The sequence below is a fragment of the Natrix helvetica genome (assembly GCF_964273705.1).
Source record: "Natrix helvetica genome assembly, chromosome: Z".
Taxonomy (NCBI): domain Eukaryota; kingdom Metazoa; phylum Chordata; class Lepidosauria; order Squamata; family Natricidae; genus Natrix; species Natrix helvetica.
Window position 1 is genome coordinate 8,394,167 of NC_138554.1, and position 11,389 is coordinate 8,405,555.

General features: G+C 40.9%; 1 gene segment (V, D, J or C); it reads right to left on the reverse strand.

Moving 5' to 3' along the window:
- Positions 1-2,048: 2,048 nt before the first annotated feature.
- On the reverse strand, positions 2,049-2,471 carry LOC309401251 (T cell receptor alpha variable 18-like). The segment is given in 1 exon: positions 2,049-2,471.
- Between the last annotated feature and the right edge of the window lie 8,918 nt (positions 2,472-11,389).

The window sequence follows — 11,389 nt, forward strand, 5'->3', positions numbered from 1 at the left end:
AATACAGAATAAAAGAGTTGGAAGAGACCTTGAAGATCTTCTAGTCCAACTCCCTGCTCAGGCAGGAAGCCCTATACCATTTAAGAGAAATGGTTATCCAGTGTCTTCCTAAAAACCTAATATTGGAGCACCTGCAGCTTCTGGAGACAAGTCATTCCACTGGTTAGTTGCTCTAACTGCCAGGAAATTTCTCCTTAGTTCTAGGTTGCTTCTCTCCTGGATTACTTTCCATCCATTGTTGTCTTACCTTCTGGTGCTTTGGAGAACAGGTTTACCCCCTCTTCCTTGGGGCAGCCCCGCAAATGTTGAAATGCTGCTATCATATCGCTCCATTTCTTCTTCTTCTTCTTCTTCTTCTTCTTCTTCTTCTTCTTCTTCTTCTTCTTCTTCTTCTTCTTCTTCTTCTCCTTCTCCCTCTCCCTCTCCCTCTCCTTCTCCTTCTTCTTCTTCTTCTTCCTCCTCCTCCTCCTCCTCCTCCCCCTCCTCCTCCTCCTCCTCCTCTTCTTAATGAGTGATGTAAAGGTGTCCCTCCTGGTTTTACTCTGCTATATAATTAGCAGAATTACAAATAAGCTAATATCAAGATAAATCTAGTTAATATTATTCTGTTACACTATGATTATCCTTATTAACATATGTGTTAATATTTCTTTGTTCTTTCTTTGCTTCTCTGTAAGTGATATGCCCTGACGATACACTGCATTCAAAGTGTTTATGAATTTTTTAAAAAATGAAAGAAAAATATATTGTTGGTCAGGTGAATTGAGTGGAAACTGAGGGGATAAATACAAGTGAGAGGGAGAGAGAAAGAGAGATCTTCATATTTTATTTTATTTATTTCGTCAAGAATGTATTAGATAACATATTTAAGTATAAATATGATTTTGAATGCATTAAATGTATATGAATAAATGGGAATATTAGGACTGGGACGGGAGGCACTTTGGTGCACTTATGCACGGCCCTTACAGACCTCTTGGGATTGGGGTGAGGTCAACAGTAGACAATCTAAGGTTAAAGTTTTGAGGGTTTGGGGAAGAAACCCCAGATTCAGGTAGTGCATTCCAGTCTTCGACCACTCTGTTGCTGAAGTCGTATTTTCTGCAGTCAAGTTTAGAGAGGTTTACCTTAAGTTTGTATCTATTGTGTGCCTGTGTGTTGTTGTAGTTGAAGCTGAAGTAGTCACTGACAGGTAGGACATTGTAGCAGATAATTTTATGTAGTACACTTAGGTCAGACTGAATGGTTTTAAGTTGCCTAAGCCCAAAATTTCAGGTTTTTGCGACATAAGGTATTCTGTTGTGCGTAGAGGAGCAGAGGACTCTTCTCGTGAAATATCTCTGAACTTGCTCAATTGTATGAATGTCCGATATGCAGTGTGGGTTCCAGACAGATGAGCTATATTCGAGAATTGGTCTAGCAAAGGTTTTGTATGCTCTGGTTAGCAGTACAATATTACCAGAGAAGAAGCTACGCAAGGTTAGGTTAACAACTCTTAATGCCTTTTTGGCAATGTTATTACAGTGGTCTCTGGCACTTAGATCATTAGGGATGAGTCCTCGAAGGTCCTTGACAGAGTGGGGGCAATCTACAAGGTTATGTCCACCCAGCTTGTATTTTGTGTTCTGATTTTTTTTGACAATGTGTAAGTTAGAGCATTTTTTGGTTGAGAGTTGAAGTTGCCAATTGTTTGACCATTCGGACAGATAGTCAAGGTCTTTTTGAAAGGTAGCAGCATAGCTGCTTGCGTTAAATAGTCCAACATCATCAGTGAAGAGAACACAGTTGCTTATGCTATGATCGCAAAGGTCATTCATGTGAAGTATAAACAGTGTTGGTCTAAAAATACTGCCTTGGGGGACACTGTTTACAGGGGCAGGATTTGATAGGGCGCTCCCTATTTTCACCACTTCTCAAAACTAACATATAATGTGACTCTGAAAGAATCATTCTGGTTAAGTGAATCAGTTGACAATTGCAGGATTCCCCCTGTCTCTGCTCTTAATACTTTTTCTCCTGTTTTTGATTGTCTGCCCTTCTGCTTCCTGTCACTGTGTCTCTTGGAAGGCACAGAAGTAGACAGCAGAGTCCTCCAGCTGAATGGCTGTTTTCTGCATGTTAAAAGTGCCTTTTTTCTTGTTAACATACTGAGTAGCCAGGAAGCCTTGGGCATTGTTCTGAAAACTGGTCAGCAAGATTTCTGGAGGCTGACCAGGATGCTGAATGTACCAGAATGGGTAATTTGTGCTACTTAACTGTGCTTCATAGGCACATCTGAGAGAAAGGGATTGTCCTTCAGTAACTGTCACAATTCCAGATGTTTGGTCCACCAACTGTCCTGTGCTTCCACCTGCAGAGAAGATAAATGCAGAAGGCATGAGGTGAGTTGAAGAGGTGGACAAATACTCCCTCGGCCTCTTTTCAGAAACATCCTGGGTGCTGCTTGGACCGACTTTCTCTGCAAATATCATGAGGGTCAATCTGTAAAAATTCCTTCTCAGATCTATATTCTCTCCATCATTCCGATCGCCAAGCACCCTCGGCAAGCCTACACATGTTCTTCATTCAAGCTGATTACATCTGTTCTTGTCATTCCTTGCAAATAATTTAGTCTCAATTTCCAAGAAATCATGCAAAGCAGGGGTCATCAACCTCTTGGACCCCAAATTCATAATTTTTAATCCCACGGACCGTTAATGTGATCTGCCTTCATTGAAGCTGAATACCTCTGTTGTTCTTGACATTCTTGGCAGGAAATCTAGTGCCAAATTCCTAGAGATCTTCCACGAGATCGTATTCTACCTGATTGCAAGGAACTCAAAGAACTTATAACGAGTCAAAACATAAGAGTCTAACGTTATGAGAAAACCAATACTTACTTGAAAATGAGATGAGGATGATGACGAATAGGACAGACCACAGGGACATTTTCCTGATGAAGAATGGGCGTAATAATCCCCCCCCCAAAAAATAACTTTGGAGGACTTCAATGCTGGTGCAAGGCTTCTGAGGTTCCCTTCCCACTTTGCTTTCGAAGACTCAATACAGTATGAAAGACACTACGCAGCTCTTTCCCTTCACAAACAAATTGGCTTCGAATATGTAAATTTGGTGGTAAAAGGAAGACAAACCACAGGGTATGGTTTACAAAGGATATGTGCTACCGGCTTTATCTTGTATGTAACCTGGTAGGACTCCTGTTGTCTCAAGATTGCCACCCTGTGTTTGAAAGAAGGTGTAAGAAAGCACCTGGGTTGAAGGAAGATCCCAGGGTTGTGTGTGTTTTTTGTTACAAGCATTATTAGGCAGCTGAAATGAGAGGCTGTAGTAGAATAAATAGATGAGAGAGGGAGAGAGAAAGAAATGGAGGGAGGGGAGAGAGGAGAGGGAGAGGGGGAGGGAGGGATCTGGATAAAATGAAATGTGAATTGAAGAGTTATTTTTGAGTCTGAGAGAATTAAACTGGAAAACTGAATCCTGATATTGTATGCTTTACTACTTTATTTGTTCAGTCCCTCAGTGAGGGTGAAGAGAAGTTTATAAATTTGATCAATAAATAAATATTTCAAGATAGGCAACTGCCAATGCTATCAACTAAAGGACACGAATGCATTCTTACAGAATACAGAATAACAGAGTTGGAAGAGACCTTGAAGATCTTCTAGTCCAAGCCCCTGGTCAGGCAGGAAGCCCTATACCATTTAAGAGAAATGGTTATCCAGTGTCTTCCTAAAAACCTAATATTGGAGCACCTGCAGCTTCTGGAGACAAGTCGTTCCACTGGTTAGTTGCTCTAACTGCTAGGAAATTTCTCCTTAGTACTATGTTGCTTCTCTCCTGGATTAGTTTCCATCCATTGTTGTCTTACCTTCTGGTGCTTTGGAGAACAGGTTTACCCCCTCTTCCTTGGGGCAGCCCCTCAAATATTGAAATGCTGCTATCATATCGCTCCATTTCTTCTTCTTCTTCTTCTTCTTCTTCTTCTTCTTCTTCTTCTTCTTCTTCTTCTTCTTCTTCTTCTTCTTCTTCTTCTTCTTCTTCACCTTCTCCTTCTTCTTCTTCTTCTTCTTTTTCTTCTTTTACTCCTTCTCCTTCTTCTTCCTCCTCCTCCTCCTCTTCTTAATGAGTGATGTAAAGGTGTCCCTCCTGGTTTTACTCTGCTATATAATTAACAGAATTACAAATAAGCTAATATCAAGATAAATCTAGTTAAAATTATTCTGTTACACTATGATTATCCTTATTAACAAATGTGTTAATATTTCTTTGTTCTTTCTTTGCTTTTCTGTAAATGATATGCCCTGACAATACACTGTATTCAAAGTGTTCATGAATTTTTTAAAAAATGAAAGAAAAATATATTGTTGGTCAGGTGAATTGAGTGGAAACTGGGGGATAAATACAAGTGAGAGGGAGAGAGAAAAAGAGATCTTCATATTTTATTTATTTCATCAAGAATGTATTAGCTAACATATTTAAGTATAAATATGATTTTGAATGCATGAAATGTATATGAATAAATGGGAACATTAGGAGTCACTTTGGTGCACTTATGCACGGCCCTTACAGACCTCTTAGGATTGGGGTGAGGTCAACAGTAGACAATCTAAGGTTAAAGTTTTGAGGGTTTGGGGAGGAAACCCCAGAGTCAGGGAGTGCATTCCAATCACTGACCACTCTGTTGCTGAAGTCGTATTTTCTGCAGTCGAGTTTGGAGTGGTTTACCTTAACTTTGTCTCTATTGTGTGCTTGTGTGTTGTTGCAGCTGAAGCTGAAGTAGTCATTGACAGGTAGGACATTGTAGCAGATAATTTTATGTACTACACTTAGGTCAGACTGAATAATTCTAACTTGCCTAATCCCAAAATTTCAGGTTTTTGCGACATAAGGTATTCTGTTGCGCGTAAACGAGCAGAGGACTCTTCTCGTGAAATATCTCTGAACTTGCTCAATTGTATGAATGTCCGATATGCAGTGTGGGTTCCAGACAGATGAGCTGTATTCGAGAATTGGTCTAGCAAAGGTTTTGTATGCTCAGGTTAGCAGTACAATATTACCAGAGAAAAAGCTACACAAGGTTAGGTTAACAACTCTTAATGCCTTTTTGGCAATGTTATTACAGTGGGCTCTGGCGCTTAGATCATTAGATATGAGTACTCCAAGGTCCTTGACAGAGTGGGGGCAATCTACAAGGTTGTGTCCACCCAGCTTGTATTTTGTGTTCTGATTTTTTTCGACAATGTGTAAGAGAGAGCATTTATTGGTTGAGAGTTGAAGTTGCCAATTGTTTGACCATTCGGACAGATAGTCAAGGTCTTTTTGAAAGGTAGCAGCATAACTGGTTGCGTTAAATAGTTTTACATCATCAGCGAAGAGAACACAGTTGCTTATGCTATGATTTCAAAGTTCATTCATGTTAAAAATAAAGAGTGTTGGTCTTAAAACACTGCCTTGGGGGACACCACTGTTTACAGGGGCAGGATTTGATAGGAAGCTCCCTATTTTGACCACTTCTCAAAATTAACATGAGACGTAACTCTATAAAAATCCTTATGGTGAAGTGAATCAGTTGACAATTGCAGGATTCCCCCTGTCTCTGCTCTTAATACTTTTTTCTCCTGTTTTTGATTGTCTGCCCATCTGCTTCCTGTCACTGTGCATCTTGGAAGGCACAGAAGTAGACAGCAGAGTCCTTCAACTGGATGGCTGTTTTCTGCATATTAAAAGTGCCATTTTTCTTGTTATCATAGTGAGTAGCCTGGAAGCCTTGGGCATTGTTCTGAAAACTGGTCAGTAAGATCTTTAGAGGCTGACCAGGATGCTGAATGTACCAGAATGGATAATTTTGGTCACTGAACTGTGCTTCATAGGAACATCTGAGAGAAAGGGATTGTCCTTCAGTAACAGTTACAATTCCAGATGTTTGGTCCACTGACTGTCCTCTGCTTCCTTCTGGAGAGAAGATAAATGCAGAAGGCATGAGGTGAGTTGAAGAGGTGGACAAATAGTCCCTCTGCCTCTTTTCAGAAACATCCTGGGTGCTGCTCTCTGTAAATATCATGAGGGTGAATCTGTAGAAATTCCTTCTCAGATTTATATTATCTCCATCATTCCCATCGCCAAGCACCCTCGGCAAGCCTACACATCTTCTTCATTCCAGCTGATTGCATCTGTTCTTGTCATTCCTTGCAAATAATTTGGTCTCCATTTCCAAGAAATCATCCAAAACAAGGGTCCCCAACCTTTTGGACCCCAAATTCATAATTTTTAATCCCACGGACCGTTAATGTGATCTGCCTTCATTGAAGCTGAATACCTCTGTTGTTCTTGACATTCTTGGCAGGAAATCTAGTGCCAAATTCCTAGAGATCTTCCACGAGATCGTATTCTACCTGATTGCAAGGAACTCAATGAATTTAAAACAAGTCAAAACATAAGAGTCTAACGTTATGAGAAAACCAATACTTACTTGAAAATGAGATGAGGATGAGGAGGAATAGGACAGACCACAGGGACATTTTCCTGATGAAGAATGGGCGTAATAATCCCTCCCCCAAAAAATAACTTTGGAGGACTTCAATGCTGGTGTAAGGCTTCTGAGGTTCCCTTCCAACTTTGCTATCAAAGACTCTATACACTATCAAAGACACTACACAGCTCTTTCCCTTCGCAAACAAATTGGCTTCGAATATGTAAATTTGGCGGTAAAAAGAAGACAAACCACAGGGTATGGTTTACAAAGCGTATGTGCTACAGAAGTTATCTTGTATGTAACCTGGTAGGACTCCTGTTGTCTCAAGATTGCCACCCTGTGTTTGAAAGGAGGTGTAAGAAGGGCAGCTGGGTTGAAGGAAGGATCCCAGGGTTGGAAGTGTTTATTTTTTTTTCTTACAAGCATTATTAGCCAGTTGAAATGAGAGGCTGTGGTAGAATAAATAGAGGAGAGAGGGAGAGAGAAAGAAAGGGAGGGAGGGGGAGAGAGGAAAGGGAGAGGGAGAAGGGGTGGGAGGGATCTGGATAAAATGAAATGTGAATTGAAGAGTTCTTTTTGAGTCTGAAAGAATTAAACTGGGAAATTGAATCCTGATATTGTATGCTTTACTACTTTATTTGTTCAGTCCCTCGGTGAGGGTGAAGAGAATTTTATAAATTTGATCAATAAATAAATATTCAAAGATAGGCAACTGCCAATGCTATCAACTAAAGGACATGAAAGCATTCTTACATAATACAGAATAACAGAGTTGGAAGAGACCTTGAAGATCTTCTAGTCCAACCCCCTGCTCAGGCAGGAAGCCCTATACCATTTAAGAGAAGTGGTTATCCAGTGTCTTCCTAAAAACCTAATATTGGACACCTGCAGCTTCTGGAGACAAGTCGTTCCACTGGTTAGTTGCTCTAACTGCCAGGAAATTTCTCCTTAGTTCTAGGTTACTTCTCTCCCGGATTAGTTTCTGTTCTGGCCAGCAGGAGTTGTTGGGGCTGCAACCAGACTCTGGCAGTGAGGGGCCTTATGAGTCAGCTCTGGAAGATGTAGAGGACCCTGGAAAGGGTTCCAACTCTGAGCAGCGATCAGAGAGGCTGGTTGGCCACCAGGAGGCGCCTGAGGCATGGAGCAGCGGTGAAAGCCAAAGGGAGTGTGCTCCTTATGTCATGCCTTGGAGCAGTGGGGAGGAGACAAGGGAGTGGGTTCTGGATGCTCGGCAGTGGAGGGCTGATAGACGCAGAGAACAGCTACGCAGTTACAGGAGATAATTGGACCCAGGTGGTTGCAATTAGGCACCTATCAAGACTGTATATAAGGAATGACTTTCCGGAAGCTGTTTGCAGGAATCAACATATTTACCAGAGCTGGAATTTTCCATTTTCTTCTTCTTCATTTGCTCCATCTTCTTCTTCTTCTTCTTCTTCTTCTTCTTCTTCTTCTTCTTCTTCTTCTTCTTCTTCTTCTTCTTCTTCTTCTTCTTCTTCTTCCTCTTCCTCTTCCTCTTCCTCTTCCTCTTCCTCTTCCTCTTCTTCTTCTTCTTCTTCTTCTTCTTCTTCTTCTTCTTCTTCTTCTTCTTCTTCTTCTTCTGTATTGATTATGTCTTTGAGAAGACCCAGAATTGTTTACAGCAGATCAGTAGGTGAAGTCCAAAGGTGCTTTTTCCAAACAGCAACCGGACTTTGTTTTTCCTTGAAGAGGTTTTGCTTCTCACCCAAAAGTCCAATTGCCTCTTGAAAAAGCACCTTTGGGACAACGAGGACCTGTATGATTGAGAAGACGTTTAGCTATACACCGAACAGAAGAAGCTTCTTGGATGAGAAGTGAAAGGTCTTCAAAGAAAAACCAGAATCCTTGTCTCGGAGTGCTTTGGTGTATGCAGATGGGGGTCAGAACAAGTTTCCATCCATTGTTTTTTTTTTGTCTTTTCTTCTTCTTCTTCTTCTTCTTCTTCTTCTTCTTCTTCTTCTTCTTCTTCTTCTTCTTCTTCTTCTTCTTCTTCTCCTCCTCCTTTTTCTCCTTCTTCTCCTCCTCCTCCTCCTCCTCCTCCTCCTCCTCCTCCTCCTCCTCCTTCCTCCTCCTCCTCCTCCTCCTCCTCCTCCTCCTCCTCCTCCTCCTCCTCCTCCTCCTCCTCTTCCTCTTCTTAATGAATGGTGTAAAGGTGTCCCTCATGGTTTTACTCTGCTGTTTTTGATTGACTATTATTTGTGATTGAATAATGACTCCAGTTTTGTTCACCATGTTACAAAAATAGATATTGAAAAAGTGCAGAGAAGAGCAACTAGGAGGATTAAAGGCCTGGAGACTAAAACATGTAAAGAATGGTTGTAGGATTTGGGTTTGGCTAGTCTAGAAAAGAGAAGGATTAGGGGTGGCACAGTATTCCAGTATTTGAGGGACTGCCACAAAGAGGAAGGGTCAGCTCAGCTTCATTTCCAAAGCACCAGAAGGCAGGACAAGAAACAATGGATAGAAATTAATCAAGGAGAGACGTAAACTGGAATTAATGAGAAATCTCCCAACTTTGAGGACAATTAACCATGCAGAAGTGCTTGCCTTCAGAAGTTGTGGGTTAGTCATATTTCATGGTTTGATTCCTTAAAGAAATCACAAAATATGAAAGGAGCTGAAATAAAACCATGATATTTTTCAGCTGTTATCTTAAAAAAAAAAGAATCATACTCAATTCTCAATTTATATGAGAATTCTGCATTCCACTTTGCTACACCTCTTGGCATTACTGACAGGGCAGCATATTTTCTATATTAAAATCTCTCTCTGGCGTTCGGGTGTTCATCTTTGTCTAGAGAAAAATGTACCCTGTTGTTATCTTTTCAAATGGAAAATATTCACAATAATAGTGGCAGGTGGACTATACAATACAATACAATAATACAATAGTAGAGTTGGAAGGGACCTTGGAGGTCTTCTAGTCCAACCCCCTGCCTAGGCAAGAAACCCTATACCATTTCAGACAGATGGCTATCCAATATCTTCTTAAAGACTTCCAGTGTTGGGGCATTCACTCAGTTCCACTGATTATTTGTTCTGTCAGGAAATTTCTCCTCAGTTCTAAATTGCTTCTCTCCTTGATTAGTTTCCACCCATTGCTTCTTGTTCTACCCTCAGGTGCCTTGCAGAATAGTTTGACTCCCTCTTCTTTGTGGCAACCCCTGAGATATTGGACACATTACATTCATTTTTTATAGTCAAATTTGAATCACTATCCTGACATTCCTATGTAGAGATATGAACAACAGGACAAGTTAAATGCAATGCTAGTCAGGAAGGCAAAGACTGGGGAATCTCTGCATGACAATGGAGTAAGTACTTCCAAATGGTTGGACAATATTTTTCATCATCTCAGCCGAGGTGATGCTACTTCTTGGGATCAGACACTGCGTGGCATCAGCTATTCCAATTTCCTACACTTCAGTTCCATTACAAAGTTGATATGGAATGCGTCCAACTACATTCATGGACTTTGAGAGAAGGGATTCCAAATGGTTAGATAACCATTAATCAGATATTTTCCCAGAGGGGGTCCTTCTTCCTGGCATCAGACACTGAGTGACCACAAATATCCCAATTTCCTACCACTCACTTCCATTGCAAGGTTGATCTGGATTTTTGTCTGAATGCATTCATGGACCTTCATCTCAAAGGAACTGTTGGGATTTTCATTCGTGAGCTCAACTATGCTGCTTTTCTACCCCCTTGTGCCTTTTTTGTTAGCTTCTCCTCTACTTTGTCTCACTGTGTCACTCAAGGCACAGAAGTAGACAGCTGAGTTTTTCAATTGAACATCTGGTTTCTGCATGTTGAAAGTCCCCTTTTTCTCTCTTCTATTGTCATTGTAAGTAGCTTGGAATCCTTCAGCTGTTTGCATATAGGAATTTAAAAGGTATTTTGGAGGCTGACCAGGAGACTGAATGTACCAGAACAGGACGTATGTGCCAGTAACCACTGCTTCATAAGAACAATTGAGATATAGAGGTTGTCCTTCAGTAACAGTCACAATGCCAGTTGTTTGCTTCACCGACTGTCCTGTGCTTCCACCTGGACAGAAAATAATAGAGAATTCACGAGGTTAGTTGGAGAGGTGGACAAGGAGGTCTCTTTCCTCTTTTCAGAAGAAACTTGGACTTGCTTGGACCTACTTTCTTGCAGGTTTCAGTTCTAATTATTGGGGGTGCCCTGTATAAATTCCTCCCCAGTTTTATATTCTTTCTATCATGCCCATCACCAAACACACTGAATACAGAGAGGGAGGGAGAGAATGACAGAGAGAAGGGGGAGGGAGGGAGGGAGGGAGGGAGAAATTTCATTTTAACTGAATACTTCAGTTCTTGTAATTTCCAGGAGATAATTTACTGCCAATTTCTAGGAAAGCTTCCAGGGAAGTTCAAAAACAACCAGGGTCTTTCTGGGACCAACCTTCTCTGCAAATATTACGCTGATTATGAGGTCTACCCTGTACAAATTATTTCTCAAATTTATAGTCTCTCCATCACTCCCACCACCAAACACGCTGGACACACACACACACACACTCACACACACACACACTTCATTTCAAATGGTTACATGTGTTCTTCTTCTTGTAAATCCTTGCAAGTAATTTACTATCAATTTCCAAGGACTCTTCCAAAGGATCTACTTGATTTGAAGGCACCTGAACAACTGAAGATATATCCAACCAAAAACTATGGTCTAACATGGAGTGGAAATAAATACTTAATTTATTCATAAATTATGGAAGCAATCACTTACTTAAGAGACAAAGGAGGAACCCAATGCATACCCCGATGAGGGACATGGATGGAGGAGAGGAGATCAGCACACCCACAATAGATCTGAAGGCTTGGTGGAATCCTGATCAACGATTTTGGTGGATGAGAAAGA